The sequence below is a fragment of the Lagopus leucura genome, unplaced genomic scaffold, assembly GCF_019238085.1.
Source record: "Lagopus leucura isolate 7727_CA_CO unplaced genomic scaffold, USGS_WTPT01 Super-Scaffold_100159, whole genome shotgun sequence".
Taxonomy (NCBI): domain Eukaryota; kingdom Metazoa; phylum Chordata; class Aves; order Galliformes; family Phasianidae; genus Lagopus; species Lagopus leucura.
The window spans coordinates 4,667,403-4,688,961 of record NW_024962335.1 but is presented as its reverse complement, the minus strand read 5'-3'; positions in this window follow the sequence as shown (position 1 = coordinate 4,688,961).

Below are 21,559 nucleotides of genomic sequence, written 5' to 3'. Positions count from 1 at the left end.
ATATTTTCTGAATTTTGTACTTTACAAAATTAACTAATCTTGGCCAAAACTACTATACATACATTTTTAATATACTGCATCACCAGATTTCTTTATACTTCAAATTTGGACATTTCTTGACAACGTTCTTAGAATTGTATCTTAGTGTATGAAGTTTTTGTTATCCAGGAATAATAGGGATTTCTATTTCACCATCTTATACAAATCATGTTATTTCTTCACTAATTGATGGAATGTCTCTAGCAAGGTATTTTACCACTTCAAGATGGTGCTATTTATTATTCTGAGGAGTGTTTTGAAGATGTAAATCTGTCAGATATGAATCTACAAATATCCTCAGTATGTTATTCGGTTATTTTTGTAAATGCCTACACTCTTGTACTTAGTATTCAAGAACCACAGTGTAGTAAAACTAGTTCTAACTCATTTCACTGCAGTGGAGCAGCCAACATACTTCACTATACCTTTTCTAACAGATCTGTTCCATTTCATTCCTCCTTATTCAGTGATTTACTTGATGTATATATTTGCAGCCTATTACTGTCTGGAGAAAACTGTATGTAGTTAAAAATAATCCATCACACAGTGACAGGAAGATGAATTTTACTCATTCTATGCATTCTTGCTGACATGTTCCTTTATTCTACTAGAAAATGTACCCTTTTGATAATCTGAAATATAATATATTAGCATTTCCTGACAGAAAAAAATGAAGATGCCTAGCACAGAAAAACTATTAACAAAATTGATTTATAATTTTTTCTTACTAGAACTGTTTATGACCTGTTGGAAATAATTACTTTTATGAAATAATTTAAACAATGTAGATCAACTTGAATTTTAAACATGTAGAAAAAATATCTAAAGCTTAACATTTAAATTAAAAGAAGCATATATATGTGGCATGAATGGTAATGAGAATCTGTTCTGAACATTCAGTAAATAGTAATGACGTTGAATGAATCATGGCAATAAGTAAATGTAGCAGTATGTCATATAGGAAAGAAGACCGTGTGACATAGAATCATAGAATCATGATTACATTAATCAATGATTCCAGGATTCTGTGAATGTGGCATTGATTCAGAGATGAACTATAGCCAGGTGCTTTCTTGATTTCAGGATTTCCAAAATTCTCAAGAAATATAGAGAATAGAAAAGTACATCTAGCACAGGTTTCAACCAAAAAAAAAAAAAAATTAATTGCACTTAAAAATGTATCTTGAAGCTAAATACATTGAAATTGTTAGGGAGACCATTTGGATGAGGTTCTTTAGACCATGCTGAGATTAGCTTAAAAACATGCGTTTTTGCCTTAATTTATGTTGAAGTTAAGGATTCTACTTTGAGCAGTTTTTGAATTGAGAGAAAGCTTTGGAACAGTGTAGCACATCCATGAAAACACAGAGGCTGTCTGTTTACTTCATAGCAAGAATGAATAATTTTTTAAAAACGTGATTAAACAAACACAGTGTAAATCCACATAGAATAAACAACTACTACAGAGATAAAGGTCATGTAAACTGATGGCACTTTATTATAATGAGTGATGTTACAAAAATTTAGAAATCAAAGCCTGTTTCCTTTTTTGGTAGGTAAGTCATTGTATTTCATATAGTTTGTACCAACGATAAAAATTTATGGAAATTCTCATTTGCTTATTGAGTAACTCTGGAGGAAATATATTAAGGGTACTTCATACAGAAATCAGCTTGCACGCAAGATGGATGGAATATTATAAGAATTAATTTAATATATATGTATTATTTTGTTTCGCTTAAGATAGGTTCCTTCACAACATAATATTTGGTATGCTAAAAAAATAATAGGAATTCATTCATCAGAAAAGAAGTTTTAATTTTTTCTGATGTAGACAGTGAAAATGTATAGAAAGAATGATTGGGAGCAAAAATATCCAAATTTCTAACTTGGTATAGATAAAGCTCAAAAGTATTATGACCCAGTTTATTTTGAATATCACCTTTTTCATAGTGTTTATTTGAAAATATTTTGAAAATGATCATATTCTTTAAATTAGCTGGAATTTTTGAGTTGTGCCTTTAAGAAAATGAAAACTACAGACATTTAAGTTATTGTTCTGTGAGCCAGATAAATAATGAAACTAACAATCCTGTTAAATTAATCCATGTAGCAGAAAATGATGGAAGTGAATAGTTCTGAGTTCTGTTTCTCAAACAGATTGGGAAAAGTCTTCAAAACTAATTCAAAATTGATGCCAAACAAATGAATCTTGAACCTAAAAATCAGAATAAACTGAAGTTTCCTTCATTATGTACTTCTATAATGAAACTTGGATAATTAAGTGATTATGCGGACAATGTATTTTTAACGTATGCTCTTACAATCAACCAAATGGTCTGATGTGAAGAAGTGCATTTTGTTTTACTGATGTCTTTTTCTCAATTGCTTGGGAAGCTTGACATAAGCAGGAACATCCATTTAACAGTCATGTAATATTGCCACACTATTCTTTTTTTTTTTTTTTTTCCCCCCACAAACTGGTTAATTCAATCTGTATAGATTTTTCCATCAGTTTTTAATTTGCTCAATTTCAGTGAGCTGTTGCCTACAAATTTTTCCCATCTTTCAGCCTGATGACTATCTCATTGATGCCTTGTGCTATTCTTTCTCTTCCATTTCCATTTCAATACAGATTTTATAGTTCATTACCTGTTAGTGAGTCTTAAATGATGCAGTGCTCATTGTATCACATTCAGTAAAAGTTGCATGTCTTTCATGTATTTCAGCTTGATCTCCCTTTATTTCTTTGAGCACTGCTGATATCTGTAGCTATATTTATTTTAATGTGTAATGTGTTTTAAAAATACAAAATTTAGTTTTATGTTGCTTTCATTTGGAATACTTATTCAAGCGAGTGAATTCTTAGTGATAATCTGAAGCTTCCTTATCTGTAATATTTTTCCATAATGTCTTTGTCATAGCTCTTAAAAGGCTAACTTTTTAGTCCGTGCCATAGTTTCCCCAAAACAAAGACATCACATGAGCACAAAAGCAAATATCTCCTTATTAGAATATTTTGTGTTGTTCTTCTGAACGTGTAGAGCATGTCCTATATCACAAATGAGCATCTGCACTTCTCTGACAGTGACCAGAAAAGGTGACCTTAATAGAAGACTTTCCTGGATGGTACTTCATTCTCACACTTCTGTTTCCGCAGTATGCCGTTATGTTGTAGAGGGTTACAGGGAAGCTGGGTAAACAGAGATAAAAAGGCTTTTTGTGTACGTTCTATGATGTTAGAAAATTGGAGGAAGTTGCAGGGTTTCATGTTAATTTATTTGTATTGCCACTGCAATTCTGTTTCGTGAGAGTTTAACAATGTAAGTTGAGGCCAATAAAAATAGCATTCAAATTAAAAGAATCAGGAAACTATTTTTGAAGTAGTTCAGGTCAATAACTATTGATAGCAAAATGTGTTAAATGTAAGTTAAAGGGACCAGCTATGAAAATATATGCATATATACCTATGCCAGCTGTGTAACCTTAAATTTTACAGAGTGGTATATAATTTCTGCAGATGAGAGTTTGTTCTATTATTGCCCTACTACAGCATACAATCTCTATAAGTGAAGTATTTAAAAACATGTCTTTTTTTCTGGATGTATTTTTTTTTCCTCTTCAGATTATAAGGCAAAGACAAAAGTGAATGCTTCAAAAAAGGGATGGCACGAACAGTGTCTGGGGAAATCAGAAGTTGCACGTAAACTGCTGGAGGATTGCTTAGTTTTTCTATGCTTGATTATGAAGACTGGGTGAAAATGAGAGCATGAATGTATGTATGGGAACTGCTGAGTCACGGCCTGAACCTCTGATTGATCACCTGAGGTGAGCCATGAGTCAGCCAGAGGAGCACAGCTGAAGGCAATTCACCTGTGCTGCCGGAAGGGGTGGAGCCAGGCTCCACCCCTCCTAGACCTATTTAAGAGCTGGCTACCAGTGGAGAAGGATCTCATCTGGAGATCTCCTCTTCTGGTGTTTTTTGTAGGTGAGCCTAGCATACTGGTGAGCCTTCCATTTATTCTCTCTTATTATCTTAATCTACTTTGCCTAACTCTCTTGTTCTTTTTGTGATTATAACATCTTAATATCCATTGATTATACAAATGTATAACTTTAAAAAGTAGTCATTGAGGGAAAGGATTGGCTGTTGTCACTGCAGTATAAGCTTTATTTCTGTTACTTGCACCAGCAAGTGATTCTACTTAGCATTTTCTTATTTACATCTATATATGTACGTAGTCATAAACATTCTCAGCCTCAATAGATTTATTATTTTATACATTTTATTCATGCTGCTTAATTATTTTTGTGAAAGTAATTTGTAGTGAATCAATATTAAGCAAATGTTTTCCTGTTTTATAAGACTAGAAGTTTTTATTTATTCAGTGTTATTCTAGTGAATCTCTCATTGCCCAGTGAAGGAAGCTGTCACAAGTATCATAATATTCAAAACACAGACTCTGATTTACTCTATTATTTAGGGACATGTTGAGTTTTAAGCATGAGAAGACTTACAGAATGCGGTGTTCTACATAGTTCTTTCTGAAAGTAACGCCTCTTATTTCCGTGGAAATTTCAACAAAGAGCACAATGACAGTATTTATAGAGCAAATTCTCAGCTACAAAACACTATGCTTCAACATAGTCATCATCATTTTTGGCTATGCGTTTTTGCCAGTGATGAAAAAGAGCCTGCATACATCACATACAAAAATCTGCACCAGTGAGGTAAGCCACTGTCACCACAGCTGAAATGTACTACCCAACACCTCGTGTGCTCATGTCCGCTGTTTGGTCTCCATAAATGTTCAGCAAGTGTCAATGAATGCTGATGGGTGCACTTTTTTCCACATGAAGAAATTCAGTGACATACATTTGCTTTATATGCACTTCCATATCTGATGCCAGTGTGTCAGACTGTCCCTCTGCTGCCATCTGCCACACAGCAACAAAATGTAAAGGAATAGGAGTGGGAAGATTCAGCTTCTACTGCCATACCACCAATGTGATGTTGGTGTTCTGACGTTATGGGCTAATTGCCTTCAGAGTAGCCCTCATATTTGTCCTTGCATGGTCACTCAGTTTACACTCAGTACCTGTCATTTCTGATCTTCATTTAAGTAATTAATTGATTAAATGACTTCTATTTCAGCAGGAGTGCATATAAGCTAGGTAATTTTCTCTATTTCAAATCATTAATATAAGCTGCCAGTGTTCAACTTTTTTTTTTTTTTAGTTATTATAGGAAGAGGAAACAATATTATTGATTTTTCTTCTTCTATGAATAGAAAAGATTATGCCTTTTCATTAGTGTAAAGTACCATGCAATGGTGATGAATGTAGAACAAAATTGACAACATGGAAAATGAAATATTTTAGACTAAAATTTCAAGACTTAGTAGTAGGTCCTGTGGACTGAACACCAGTTGTTAAAAACTGTGTTTGTTTAAATGTGTTCTTTCTCAGTAAATGCAACCCTATATACACTAGATTACAAACACTCATTTTCCTTTTACACAGTCAAATATGTCTTCAGAAGCACACGGCAGAGACACCTTTCTCAACACTATACAGACCCGGTTCACTTAGCCTTTCTTCACAGGGGAGATGCTCCAGGCCCTTCACCATCTTTGTGGCACTCCACTTTCTTTATTTACCTGATTTTCTACAAATGCTATTACAACCAGTTATGGAAGTGGCTTTTATCATGCTCGTTTCCCTTTTTTAAAGCTTTTATAAGGCTTTAGACTTTTATTCCCAAAAGACAATGCTTTAAAAATAATTGAAATTTCTTAAATAAGAAAAAAATGTCTTCCCATAGATACTGCCAGCAGCCAAACATCTCCAGAATTTTATCACAAGCCCTATTCTTAAGCCATCTGTTAAATTTTACTGATTTTCTGTACCACTCAATGCATTTATGTAGGACAGAAAAAAAATTAGTTCTGATTAAAATTCTTGAATTCTTGAGTTACGTGACTCCATGAGAGCAATACAAATTTCAGATCTATCTTGAGTATTTCCTCTGAAGAGACAGAACTCCTTTCTGTTTGTGACGCTATACCCAGGACAGTTTTGGCTTTTTTTTTTTTCCTTAATAAAAATATATGGTTGATATGCAGAGACAAAAATTCTTTATTATTAGTCAAACAAACAAAGGAAGTTTTTTTTATTTCAGGTACAAATTTCAACTTTGAGTTCAGTTATATAATTGCTGCTTGTTACAAAAAAAAAAAAAAAAAAAAATTTAACAGCTAAAGCTGTTATATGGAGGTTTTCTGCCTCTTTCTCTAGCTTTGTGCTCACCTTTCCAGTGTCACAAAGGTGAAATCATTTTTTGATTAAGTGTGACATCAATGGGGAGTGTTCTCCCTGGAGCTTTTGTTTTGTTTGTTTGTTTTTAATGTAATAGTACCCAGGAACAAACGTACAAGGCTGAAATTTTCTACCAACTTCTGTTTATACTCTTGCAGCTTCTGGTATGATTCCATGTTTACATTTTCAAGGACTCTTGTCATCTTACATATCTTTTCATTCTGGGCTCATGCAATCTGCACAGAGCAACTATCTGCAGTTGCCATCTACTAGTTAAAAAATATGTTGATAATGTTAGGAAAATCAGAATAGAAGTTCAACTACATAATTTCACAAAGCTAAGAAGCAGCTATTGCAGGTTAGATAACTTTGCTTGGTTAAAAATCTACGGTTGTCTGGAAATTTTGAGAAAGTTTAAAACCCTCAGGTATTGCACTGTTGAGATGATATGAAGTTTCTGACCCGTGTCTAGCAGCAGTAATATCTTATTTATAGGGGCATGTGCTGAAGAAATTGAATAATTTCAGAGTCCCCAGTCATATCTTTTTAGCGGAAGGTTGTTACAGTTAGGGTAGTATGGTTGGGTTGTGGTTGGACTTGGTGATCTTTAAGGTCCTTTCCAACCTGAACAATTTTATGATTCTATGTTGCGATTCCCTATGTTTCTTCATATTCTTCTTGCTGTGTCAGGGGAGGGTCTGGTTGGGGGTTAGGAAGAAGTTCTTCAGAGGATTTTTGGACACTGGAATGGGCTACATAAGGCAGTAGTCATGGCCCCAAGCTGACAGAGTTCAACGAGTGTCTGGATAATGCTTTCAGAAATATTGTTTGATTTTTGGGTGGTCCTGACAGGAGTTGAATTTTATGATCTTGTGGCCTTCCAATCTGGACTGTTCTATTCTACTCTACTCTTTTCTGTTCTCTTAATTACTAATAAACTCTGAATACTAATAGGGAACATGTACTGCTTAAAAATTTTTCATTAAATGAATAAATGAGTTCCCATGCCTGTAGTCCTATTTTTTTAATAATGTATTACCATCAGCAAGGCATGAATCTACATCTGTAATAATCTAATAATATATTTTGGTTATAGATAATGTTTATTAAAGTGTACTGAACCACGGCAGGAATTTTTCCTTATAAAACATTAGCTATTGCCAGTTTAAGAACCTAAAAACAATGTAAACACCTAATATTTAATCTTTTTTAATCTCAGTTTCCAGATTACGGATGATGGTGTCACTTGACACCATGGGACAGAAATTGCTGATATAAAATCTTGTCACATTCCTTGATCATTTTCAGGAGAAAAATAAACACTAATATATAAGAATGTTTACAGAACTAGAATCACTGATTTCTAGCACAGCACTATCATTTTTAGAAATAAGACTCAAAATGCTTCAGCTGTGAAGATTAATGTATACCTTTGAGCATCACAGCAGTTTAGATAGCAGCTGTTACAAAACCTTCCTTATTGTCAATAGAGTACCATAGGATCAAAGCAATAAAAAATGTGACTTTACACAATTTTTCCATTCTTACAGCTCAGCTAATTCAGCTTAATGTTGAAATTTTCAATATTTCAAAATCATCCTCAGTTATTCTTTCAGCAGAGAAAGAAATGAATTTTAAAGGGGACCTTAAGAAATACTGTCACATTATTGCTGGAACTAAAACTAAGTACTTATTAACAGTATTTTTGTTATTATCTTTCAGCAGCTTGGTTTTGAGGCCATGCAGCCTTCTGCTACAAATTATAGTTATTAAAAAATGTGCAACCAAGTATGTTGACCAGGATATCACATCTTTGGGCTATTGTAGATGTTTGGTTTTATATTGAAGGATGAAGAAAAGAAGTATGACTGAGAAAGGGAAATGGAATTAAGATCTGGTGTGTTTGCTTATAGAGAAGGCATATTCAAGCCATGGATTAGCCAATCTCTGATCATAAAATCAGTGTCATGTAAGATTCCTGCTTATGAGAGTGTTTTTTTGATGTTATTATTTTGCCTATGTAAGGAAAGCATTGTGAAATAAAGTTCTGTTTGATTTTTCTGCTTTACGTTGTGAAAACTAAGAACCGAGTAACAATGATACTTATTATTCTAAAAGTTGATTTCCAATTAAAAAAGAATTGCCTCTGCTTGCCTATGACTTCTTTTGGTTAATCTCCACATTTTCTACATGTGCTTCAGAAGATGCATGATGAAAATATTTTCAAGGAGAGAAAATCTTCCCTTTCTGAAAGTTTATATCTGACTGAAATTGCAACAGTTAAGAAACGACAAACAGCTTCCTTAGTTTGCTGCACAACCATCAGTGTAACATGGTAAGCAAGCAAACAAAAATACATTGTAAATCATCTGTTACCTGACTTTTTTTGATGTTCTTACAGTACTATATTCAATGATACAAATGACTTAAAATTTTGCAGGAAGAGAAAGGTGAATTAGGGCAACAATCTACTTCAGCTCTCAATCTGTTATGTGTCTACTCACAAATTCTCCCCAGATCAGATCTTAAAATCTAATCATCTAAGATAATGTATATAGGATTCTTAATTATTGGAACCTCTCGGTCAGTCCTCAGTCCAAGCTGATCATGTTTAATTACTGTGAAGGATTTTCTCCCTCCACACCAGCTCCCCATTATCATAAATCAGAAGGTGTCAACTTATCCAACAGTATTGAGGTTGGGTAACAAAGAGACTGTCTGTCACAAATAAAGAATTTATTGGAAATTAAGTGGTAAGATCTATGATTTGCTTGACTGTGTAATTGAACTTGTTATTGAAAGCAACTTAAAATTCTTAACCCAACTTAAGGAATTAGGATGAGTTTGGATGAATTGGATTTTTTGAGTCAAATGCCAACAGCTAAGTGTGCTTGTTTGCATTACATATATTTGTATATAAATATATAAAATACTGATTATCACAGAATCACCCGGGTTGGAAGGGACCTCAAGGATCATGCAGCTCCAACCCCCGATATATGTGTGTGTGGTTTTTATATGTGTAAACATACATATGTGCACATACATATAAGGGTTGCTTCAAAAGTAAATCTTGTTTTATTATGTTGGCCCACAGTGTCAGATGTTGGTGGCATGACAGCAGAGGTTGAACTTTTCACCAATATTCTGTTACATTTTGTTGCTGTGTGAGATGGCAGCAGATGCAATCTGACACAATGGCATCTGACCTGGAAGTGCATCTGAAGCAAAAATTTGTCACTATATTTCTCCATATGGAAAAAATTGCATCAGTTATAACAGTTATGGAGACCAAACAGTGGATATGAGCACAGTGAAGCCATGGTGAGGTGTTTAGAAGTGATGAAATAGGTTACCTCTACTGGTGCAGTTTTTTCTAAATGTGGCATACAGGTTCTTGTTCATCACTGATGAAAATTCACAGCTAGTGTTTATGACTATGTTTTGTATCTGAGAATTTTCTCTATCAAATAGTGTTACTTTGCTCTTTGTATCTGTTGTACATAAAAGGAAATAATTAGGAGATATTACTTTTGGAGCATCTATGTGAACGTGTGCATATATAAATATATATATGTTACACAATATACATTTATGCTTCCAATTTAATGCAAAATTCATAAAATACAAAATCACTTGTATCAAAGTCATAACAAATATTTCAAACCTCTTGTGAATAATTTTTTTATGCTTAATGAAGGCTTTCATTTCCACTAGTTATCCTGTACAAGGGGAAACTAATGTTAAAGGGGAACGCTGGTGTCATCTTGTATCTAATATATGTCTCCATTTATACATTCTTCATAATACAGCAAAACTTAAGAAACAATATTATAATGACTTGAAACAAACTTTTGTTTGTAATATTACTGATATCACCTGTGTAAGCACAGCAGAACTTTTCTCACAATGCTCTTACTTTTTATCAGATTTGGGCATTGCCTTTTTATAACAGATGGCTGAATGGTTATTCAAGATGCTAATTAGTCTTTTACATTTTCTAGCTAACCTTACATAGACACATTCCTTTGAGAGATGATTACTCTGTGGTTTTAAATAGTAGCACATATTTGCTAAGAGGCTTCTGTAACGAGCCCTTTATAAACAATAAAATTGTGATTAATTCTGGTATAGTAAACACATGATACTAACAACACAGTAATTAACAGCATAGTGGCATTTTAAAGGACTGTTTTACATATTTTAACATTCTTTTACAGTAGGGGCTCTTCAGGAACCAGGCAATGCTTGTGGAAGTTCAGAAAAAGCTGCTAAAATGAGGGACCTGTGGAATTTCCATCTGGAGACAGTCATTTATCAACAGGTTAAGAACAAGGGAGCAAACATGCTAAAAAAAAAAGCTGGTCACAGTAGATAAAACATACATAAAAAGGAAGCAAAGGCTCAGAGATGTATATTAGATGATAGTCATGATTAATTCTATGTCTGCAAATGTACATTTCTGTTCATACAAAACCAAATTTCTGTTTAAGTGAGTGATTAACCCAAAAAAGTCTGATTAGTATCCACACATCATTAAAGAAACACATTCTGGATTTGTTAATCCAGAATTTTGTTAATTTGTTTAATCAGAAATGATTAAATGTCTGAGCATAGTGAACCATCAAAGTATCCCAGTAGCACTCCTCACTTGTGCAGAAATATATCTTCCTATTTGCATAGAAGTGCTGCTGAAACATCTTCAAAACAAATTCTGAAAAGGAGACAACAAAAGTATTCATGAGAATGAAAATTTAGTAAGAAGAAATATCAGATAGGTGACACAAAACTGAGTGTCTGTCAGTTCTATATTTTTATGCTGGTGATGGTCACTTTTCAAGGTACAAAGAAAGCTGATTCTGTGCCCTAGAAATATAAAAGAGAAAACTGTAGCTGAATCTCACTTGAAATATCATTTACACAAAAGGATTGATACCAGGAGAGAGCAGATAATGAAAGCGTTAATAAACACAAAAAATCCCACCCTATATCAGCATAGTTGCAATTCCAACTGTTAGGAGTTAATTGATAATCAAGGACTTTTTGCATCTCATCTTACTTTTTTCCTCCTATTTTGACTAAAACTTTTATCTTAGAACCAGAGATTCTTTTTCTCTAAGTCAGTTTTTATAACCCATAGTGAATTACATGACTTATGTGCACTGATATGGGAATGAGAGATTCACTTTGAGAAGGTAAATTGTAATATTCTTGTCCTGTATAACCTTGATTTTTGTGTAACACCTTCAAAAATGCCCTTCCTTTTCTATTGCTTCTGGTCTTATTAAAAAGCATTTTTTAAAGAGAGTATTAGACGTTAGGAACTTGGTTTAAAATATATTTTTAAGATGAACTCACATTTGGACTAAGTATACTGGCCAAGTGTAATTTTTCAAAGAAAATGAGCATGGGGAGAACAAGTTCTGAGAGGCTAAAGAGGTTGTTCTAGAGGGAATGTGTAAGTTAGAGAATGATATAAAGTGTGATTTGAATCTTTGCTCTACCCTTTCAGCATTGTAGAGGGACAAATAATTGACAATTTCATGGATGGCTTCTATTCTTTGTAGTTTAAGCAAAAACTAAACATGAGATTAAATTGCTAATTAAATATAACTATTGTGGCTTGTGGCTGCAGTCAGTAAAATACTTATTTCTTGGCATGTGTGGATGTATTCTGAGGTTATTTTGGAGTAAGACGTTATTCATACATTTTTGCTCACAGGGTGTCTTTTTTTTTTTTTAAGGATAAAAGTCAGAGGTGGTAGCTAATGAGAAGGAGTTTGTATGAAGGGAAGGTTATTTCTCTGTAAGCACAATTTTAGTTTTCTTCATGCTGTATTTATATTTCATAGTATTTGTTACATTTCAAGAGAGATCTGACAAATATTTTAATCCAACATATTAGTATCTCACCACTTTATGCATAAGCAAGGTTCTCAAACCAAGATATTTAAAGTAAAAGTTACAAATTAATATTAAAGTATGATTCTTGCAATAGCCTTACTTTCCAGGGTGCAGGAATCAACCAGAATTTCTCTTCCTGTTTTGAAACAAAGCACCAACTGCTCAGCTGACTAATTTGAAAGAGGTCCTCTACTGTTGTGCATTTGAATGGTGAAACAGTACTGTTAGAGTGTTGTGTTACATGCATGTCTAGTTTAGCTAATTTCATGATAGAAGACTGAGAGCATCTATGGTGCTCTCTTCCTGGGAAGATGGTGGAACAACTTATTCTGGATGCAAGCAAGTAGAAGAGAAGGTTATCAGGAGTAGTCAACATGGATTCACCAAGGGGAAATCAACCTGGTAACCTTCTATGATGTCATGAACATCTAGATAGATGAGGAGAGAATAGTGGATGTTGTGTACTGTGGCTTCAACAAGTCTTTTGATACTGTCTTCTATAACACCCTTGTAGGTAAGCTTAGAGAGTATAAAATAAACTGAGAACTGACTGAGTAGCAGAGTTCATAGTGTTCTGATCAGTATCACAGAGACTAATTGGAGGTCAGTAGCTAGCTGTATAGGTAGAAAAGAGTATGGAAGGGCTAGTCACGTGTAAAATATGGCCAGTCAACATCCTCGTCTGTCCAGTCCTGTGTCTGATCACTGCAGTTTGTTCTATCTTCCTATATTTTCCTCATGAAATCTTAATCTCTTCACATCTGTACTCTTTTTCACGTGTATTTGTGCTGAAGATCTAATTGCCAGCTCCTGGATGAGCTAATGTGCGCAACTGCAACAAAATTCAAGCTGGACTAGCTGGAGAGTAAGCAGCCTATGAAGTGGGCATGAGGGCCTGGGATCCAAGCAGGGGTGCTGCATGCACAGAAGGGCCATGCCAGTACTCACATAATCCTGGAGAGGGGATGCTGGACAAAGAGGCTGTGTGTGATTCTTGAGAGATCTGATCATGCCAGGTACTGAAATGATGCTTGAATATGTGTGTGTTTGTGAACCTAAAGAACGGGGTCTGTGTACCTGCCCTAGTGAACTTCTTCCTCCAAGTGGTGGAGACAGTCATAGCTGTTTGTATCCGTGTTTTATGTGAGTCATGTGCATAAGAGCTGCTGAAGGCAACATTGTATGTTTCTGGCATACAAGCTCAGCTTGCAAAAGGGAAAGCAGCAACCATGTCTCCAACCCGGGCAGAGACGCTGGAACCTATGGTCTAGCTAAATTAAGCTCCAGCACCTGGCCAGAAGTAGCCCTAGGCCAGAATAAGTGAAAAAGGCTGCTCTCCTCACTTCAATAGAGATAGACTTCATGTTCACTTATGAGGTTTTTAAGTAACACGCTTCCTTTTTAATCCATGATGGGATTCATTCTACCTAATTTTTGATGGTCTCAACATTTAGTCATCCTAGACTCTACTTCTCTAAAAAAATTAGACGTTCTCACATTAGGATCAGGAAATTCAGAGGTAAGAAGTAACTACTTTGCTTTATTAGCTAGAGAAGATGCCTTGTGACTACTTTAAATGACAATCCTTTATTAGAGAAATCATATTTCTTTGAGGTAAGTTTCCTTTTCTAGATTTTTACCAGGTTTTCTAGGTATCTGCTATCATATAAATAGAAATCTAAGTCAAAATAGCAGTATATACGTACTATGCTAGTAAAGAACATTTAGCACATTTTCATATATAATAGCAGTCCAACTGTACTTGTCTTCATTCTCCAAATATTCTGTAAGCCTGATAATTGCCATGTTGCTTGATGGAGAGCAGATATCCTAGGCAGAAACCTGATCTAGCTGTTGTCACAACTGATTCTTTTTCTAAAACTAAAAATACGATGCCCTGGACTGGAGGGGACTTTACAGATCATTTAATCTAATCCCTTTTTTGAAAGGCGTCTGTATAGCAATAACACACAATTCCTAAGAAAGGACTGGCAATAAAAGCCAAAATGACACACAGAGGCAGAATACAATATTTACAATTTGACAAACATCATCAGTCAGTAATAGCAACATACAATAAGAGAAGGAGAGGTATCAAATACAGAATAACACCAGAGAATATGTCTATCTCAGATGAAGTGATATAAGATTTTGCTAATCCAGAATGTGTGTTCCTGTTACCTTTGTAAAAAGTCTGCTTTGTCACTGATATTTGCTAGTGCACCTTCATGAAGCATTATCTATCTACATCCAAATGTGGGAAGAGAAACAGCAACAACAGCAAATTGAATGTCATTGTTTATTTAAAGTAGGGAAGTAATCAGCTGTTTCTTTATCTCATTTCTTTTTGGATTTTCAAACAGCTACTGACATTGCCTTTTAGGTCTAGTAGTTGTTCCAAGCAAATTATTGGGACTTCCGTGATGTAATATCAAAACGAATGTCTTATTCTACAATATTTTCTATAGGAAACTGTGAGAATGATAAAATAATTTAGATAAATATATTGTCTATTAAAGCAATAGAAATTGGCAGAGTATTTTATGATATGCATTGTTATGTACTATTGTGTTCAGTGCTTGTATTTTTAACTAAACAGTATTAAAAATATAGGTAGTCTTTAGCAGTTGCATGTAACAAATAATATTTCTGCTTCTAAAGAAAAAGGTTGTATTAACAATCACTTTACTGTATCTTAGCTGCAGTCATATTAAAGAACTTCTAAGGAAACAGAGCTGGCAAATAATTGTCTAAGCTGGCAATTGTTTTAGGCTTTTGAAACAAAACTCAGATAAAAATCTTAATGAATGTGTGCGGTCTTCCTTCAACATGAATTTTTGCCTCAGAGTGATTGATATTTTACTTGTAAGAAAGTTCGTTTCATAAGAGCATGATTTGCAGAACAGCCTTTGTAACAGTATACATAGTGATATTTTTTCCAAGTAACTTTATGTCTAAAGAATCCATAACCATTTTATAATCTTCATGAAATAAATAGGTTTTTTTTTTTTTTTTCCTCAGGAATCCTTGGAAATAAAAAGGTACAGAAATTTATCTATTGGCATTGAAGGACTTTGAATTTGCGCAAAGGCATAAGAAGTGTACATTGAATAATATTTGATATCTTTTTCTCCACTCAAATACATATATTGTTGTAACTGTAAATGTGTACTTCTAAAGAAATGCAAGTAGTACTTTTGAAGTTCGCTGAAATGCATTCCACTTATGCCTTTTTAAACAATGAACCTTATTCATTAGGATAGCTCTAGTAACTTTATTGAAGCTTACTGCCTTCTGATGCATGTAGTGAGGAACTTATGTTGAACAACTAACGATCCAAAAAAATAGAATGCGAAATACTGTTATTACCCTAATTGTATTGATAGAAAAGCAGAGCATAAGCATAAATAGTGATATTCTGGCTTCAATGACATTAATAGCAGATTCCTTCTGATTTCACTGAGACAAATTTTACTAATCCTGAAGTCACTGAGAACAGCCGTGGCAGAGCCAGAAAATCTTCAGTTTCCATATATAATGCTTTTTTTAATAAAAGAAAATCAATCTCAGATCTTCACATTTTGTAGAGCACTTTCTACTTCCTTGTCACAGTATAGTATTCATTTTTTAGTTGTTGCAGCTCTTCACAAAAATTACTTCAAATGTTCAAAATCTTTTAAGAAGGAATGAATTTTCATACACTGATTTGAATGATTGGTCATAGGCACAATTCTGGAGCCATGCTGAAATTTATGTAGAGATTAAAAGAGTACTGAAGAGGCAACTGTCACATTAGTAAAAAAAAAGAATTATAATTATATACTAGAATTATAATTATTATACTTTACTAGAAATTCTGTTAGTCCATCTTCAAAATAGTTGCTGGAATATAAACTCTAAAGGACATTTGGCAGAATTTCACATGCAAGCAGGTATACTGCAGTTCTGCAATTCCTCTGTGTTATTCATTCAAAGAGTATAACTGAAAAAAGCAAGTTTACTTTTTAAGTGACCAATTTGTCTGTTGAAGAGCTCTGTCTTGGAGAGAACAGCAACATTTGTGTGAAATGTAAACTAATCCTGAGCATACAAATTTCCAGTAGTTGGGATAATTTGGAGCAGTGCATTTTGATTTTTATTGGCACGTGAGATATTGCTGCAGATAGATCAAATAATGCATCTTGGGCTATAAATGCATCTTCTTAAAAAATAAAAATCTCACATCTAATAATACTATGACACACAGTGTAAGTGTTTATTCTTTAAGTTGATCAGATTAGCCAGAGAAAGAATGATGTCGCTGTCCATTGTATGCAATGGATAGTGGGACTTAAAGCTAAAACCTTAAGAAAATTTTACTTTTGATAAAAATAGAAAATTTATTATTGACTTCAGTGAAGATAGAATAGCTAGGTAGCTCTCACATAGATGTTTCATGAGAATGCAGAAATAAGTGCAATCTACCTCTGCATAGAATGTGTTCTGGATTTTTATTTATTTGTTTATTTACATCCTATTTTATTGTTTGTCTAGTCTGCATACAAATCGGTAAGAACATGTAGCTTTTAATGTAGAATTTGAAATTGTTATGATATGATCTAAGATCAAAACAAGTGGACTCTAAGAATGGTGTTGAATAGTGGTGTTAGTGAAAAAATTAGTCAAGAAAAGAAAAGAAAAAACTATTAATAGTAGCAAGAAAAGTTCTACATTAAACAGTATTTATAACAAATATATGGATGCATAATGTCTTTGACAATTAAAGGGCAAAGACATCCTTTTTATGCTGTCAAAAGATAACCTTATAACGTGGTTTTATTAATAGAATTTTTTGTTAAGTTAAATTAGCTTTGACTTAAAATTGCTGTAGAGCAGTGAGTGCTCTATTCTAATATTCTTATTTTTATTATGTTGGGTTTTTCATCTTGCACTGTGTAAGCAATACATACAGTAAAACTTCCAGCTGAATTATAACAGCATTGTATTGTTTAGCCTCTTTTCTCTGGTTACTGCTCTTCTGTGATGTGACAACTATTAAACTGTAAAAACATTGGCTGGCAACTTTTGGAAATAAGGTAGTAATTCCAGGCATTTTCTCACAGAGGTATCTACTGTAATTATCGTAATTAACTTCTGAATCAAGAAGATGCAGGCCAGTTGATTTTAGCAAACCTTTTGCAGTTATACTCCAAACAAAAGGAGATATAACAAAGACAGCCAAAAAATGAAGGGTTTAGTTTTGTCCTCAGTGCATCACTTTCTGGTACACCTAAAGTCAAATAGCTGAAATGAGATTTATCCTGCACAATGATCAGAGCCAGAAGACATGCAAACAACAGCCAATACCTGAAACACAAATTTTTGAATTTACCTTTATTGCTCACTAGTTGGCATGGGTTAGGTGTCAAGGTATTACTACTGGCTGTTGGGGGTCTGGGGAAGATTAACATATTAATAGTCTTTAGTCACAACAAAGTTCTATAACTAAGTCAGAACTCAGCATTCACAATTCTTGTCTAATTCAGCTATCAAATTCTGCAGTAATTTTGCCCAAAAGGTGTTTTGATTTTAAATATATAGGGAATATATGTTACCTATCTCATACCAGATATTAAGACCCAAGTGACTGCACCTCTGCAATCATGTTTGAAAATTGAGAAAAAGCAAAGTAGCTAACTACTTAGACATAGCATATATTTTTATCATCACTTTTGCTAATAGCTTCTGCAGCACGAATATGAAAATTGTCCATAGTTTGTAAACTTGCAGTACTTCCAAAATCATTTTCTGATGTACTAGTTCTACTTTGATAGACATGGATGAGGATAAAAAGCCTTTCCTTTTTCTTTAATATACATATGGAGTCTAAGATGCTTAACAGTAGAGGAAAAGAAAAGCAGGGGAGTCAGAGTATACTACTTTCTGCTAAAGAATTTAGTAAAAAAAAAAAAAAAAAAAAAAAAAGAATTTAAATCACTGTTTGGTTGTGTTTTTATTATTTTCTTTACCAGCACAACACCACCTTAGTTAAGATCCACCAATTAGTTCATACTCACGCTTTGAAAATTAAAAATGCATAATCCATGGTTCTGGCATAATTTCCACTGTGTGCATAAATAACCATTTAAATATCCCAAAAATAGTACAACAGCAGGAACAAGTCCTGTGGTCCAGTGGGACAGGGCTTCACTGAATAATTAACAGTGTAATAAATAATGATTGGTCTGATTTCATCTACAAACCTGACTATTTTTGTGATGAGCTAAGTGATAACATCATTATTATCAAAAGCTATTAAAAAGAGAAAACTGTTTTGATATATGCACTACATAGGAGACACTTTGAAATACACTGAAATGGCAAGCACTCGGAGTCTGATTTTCCCATTTATGACCATTTAAGCAGCAGTAAGTGGCATAAATAATTAGCAAAAATATGATGGTATTGTTGGAAATCTTAGGAAAACTGTTCTGTGCAAAAGTTCTGTGCATGTAGATAGCACTGTTGCCTTTTTCTGCATGCATTTTGCAAGTCTCTTTACTGTCTCCATCACTGTTAACTATTGGTGCACAGAGTTAACTTATGAGCTAGATAAAGCAAATATTAGTGACATGAAACTGGACATCATTACACTTTGAGATCTTAAAACACTGCCTCACTAAGTTGCCTTGATGAGTTGCTGTAATTAGTAGGCAAATATGATTGAACAAGAGGCAACACACTTTAATGCGATTGTCAGTTAAGTTATCATTAAAGGTTACATATAAGAATGCACTTACCAACCTGAAAATTACACGTCAAAACTCTGAAAATCTACTGACTTGAATGTTTGTTTAACTTAATTGTGCATAATAACCTATGCAATCTTTGTATCTAAAAGTCAGGTGTCCAAGGCTCGGAAAAACAGTTTGATTTGCCAGTCATGAATATGCATAAAGCATACAAACACCCCAAAAATGATGATAATGCTAATTCTTACCTTCTGATAATTGTTGATTTGTTGAGTACATATTCAGGAAATGATAGTTCTGGATTTTAAGCTTCCTTTGTCTTGTTCTATAAGAGTTCCTATCTACTAAGTCTTAATACTCTACATCCTTCAAACTGAAAATTGAAAGCTTTGAAGTCACGAACACAAATAAAAGGAATGCTAAGATAAAGATCTGAACTTTGGTCCTTAGGCTAGAACACTGGGCTGGGAAAAGGAGGACTGTGTTTCCAGTTTCTTCATCTAGGCTTATTATTATTGATATTACTTTTATTTATTCAGTAACTATTTGAAATAAAATTTATGTGCTGTCTTAAAAGTCAGCTGTCCTAATCAACTGAGAGTCTGATCAATGAGAAGCAAATAAGGCTGCTTTGTGCTTTCTAAGTTAGTTTCCTATTCAGTAATCAATTTTCAAAAGGTTAATATGAAAATCTCCACAGCTGTAAGTTGAGGAAGCAGAATTAGTGAGGTACCTGAATTCTGTATGAGTTTTAATCGCAAGTGTGACTACCTGGTTTCTATTATACCTAAACCAAAGTGACGTGCCTAACCCAGAAAAACAACAAAAAAATAGTTTTAGCACATATTTTATATTTTCTGATTGCTGGCTTAATCATAGAATCATGGAATGCTTTGGGTTGGAAGGAAACTTTAAGATCATTGAGTTCCAACCCCCCTGCTGTAGGCAGGAACACCTCCCTCTAGACCAGGTAGCTCAAAGCACTGTCCAGCCTGGCTTTGAATGCTCCCAGGAATTGGGCATCCACAATCTCTCTGGGCAACCTGTTCCAGTGTCTCACCACTCTCACAATAAATATTTTTTTTCTAATATCTAGTCTAAATCTGCCCCCTTCCAGTTTGAAGACATTTCCCCTTGTCCTGTCAATACATGACCTTAAAGTCCCTCCCCTGCTTTCCTCTCTGTCCCCTTCAGGTACTGGAAGGCCAACATAAGGTCTACTCAGAGCCTTCTCTGAAGAGTCCCAGGTTGCAGCCTGTCCTCGTAGGGTGGTGCTCCAGCCCTCTGATCATCTTCATGGCACTCCTCTGGACCAACTAGAAAAGCTTGATGCCCCTCTTGTGCTGTGGTCTCCAGAACTGAACATAGTACAGCATGTGGGGTTACACAAGAGCAGAACAAAGGGGCAGAATCACCTCCATCAACCTCCTGGCAACGTTTCTCTTGATGCAACCCAGGATACGGGTGGCTTCTGGGCTGCAAGCACACACTGCCAGCTCATGTTGAGTCTTTCATCAGTCAGCACTCCCATATCCTTCTCCTCAGGACTGCTCTTAAGTCATTCTCTGCCTCTCTGACGCAGTGACTGATATTATGAATTCTTCTCTTTGAGCTAAAGGATCACTTTTACCTATTTCAGTACTGAATTTCCTAGTGTTATTCTCATCACTTCCATATAAAATGTTTAGACAGGGAAGGTTTGATCCAAGCCAGTGCAGATAAATTCTTATGTTCTTTTACCTGTTACATGTTTCTTTGAAAATATGTTTCCAGGGAACTAAAGGTATCCAAATAATAATAAGCTCAGTTTTAAATGATCTATACAGAATATTGATCAAGAAAAGAAATATCCACCAGCCTTGGAAACCACAATAGCTACAAAGAGATCAGTAACACTTATAGAGCACTTTTTCCCAACACAGTCATCACCCTTAACCAATTTGAACAGATGAGCTGACCAAGATGCTCCCCATTTCGTGGTGTGAAAGCTGTGCACGGCCATCCAGAATGTGGCTTGTCTTTCATGTTATTGTCACCACTGCTGAATCACACTGCCCACTGCTTCACTGTGCTCACATCCTGTGTTTGGTCCTCATAAATGATGATTTGTTTCCAACTAGTTAGAATGCTGGAAGATTTTGCGGAGTCTGTAAGAATTAAAATTATTTTTCTCATTTTTCTTGTAATGTTACACCATGCATGATTTCCTACTGTTCATTGACAAGAGGAACTTTTGAGAAACTATTGTACTGGGGACCTCATTATAAAATATGGCAAAGATTGGAAAGATATTGGGATATCTGAAATTCTTTTATAGACTGTAATGAGCTAAATATACTTAGCTTTATCATATCTTGTTGCTTTTCTTACACTTCAGTGTAATATTATCATGCATCTTCATGTTAGATGTTTCTATCATGTGTACTTAACCAAATATACAAGGCTTGTATCTTCACAATTATATTTTATTAATATGCTATTATGTTTTTCAGAAATTTCTTGTATCATTTCTTTTTCTAGTTTCTCAAATCAATATTTTTTGAGAGGATCTATACTGTTACATGAAA